Genomic DNA, 222 nt, shown 5'->3' with positions numbered 1-222 from the left:
GGACATTCTTTTTTTCAGGTATGAAGACATAAAAGCTTTAGATGGAGGACATGATGGTTTGAATATTATCAAACCAATTTGTGTATTCGGTTCCAACTACCTCAAACCAAATGGTTCCATCTTCTTGGAAACCAATCATGATCATTTGGACAAGATCAAAGAATGGCTCGGCATATGTGGACATCATATGAAGTTGAAACTGGTTGAGAATTACAAGGATTT

This window comes from Diaphorina citri, unplaced genomic scaffold, assembly GCF_000475195.1.
Source record: "Diaphorina citri unplaced genomic scaffold, Diaci psyllid genome assembly version 1.1 scaffold19499, whole genome shotgun sequence".
Taxonomy (NCBI): Eukaryota; Metazoa; Arthropoda; class Insecta; order Hemiptera; family Psyllidae; genus Diaphorina; species Diaphorina citri.
This window is presented reverse-complemented; position numbering follows the sequence as displayed.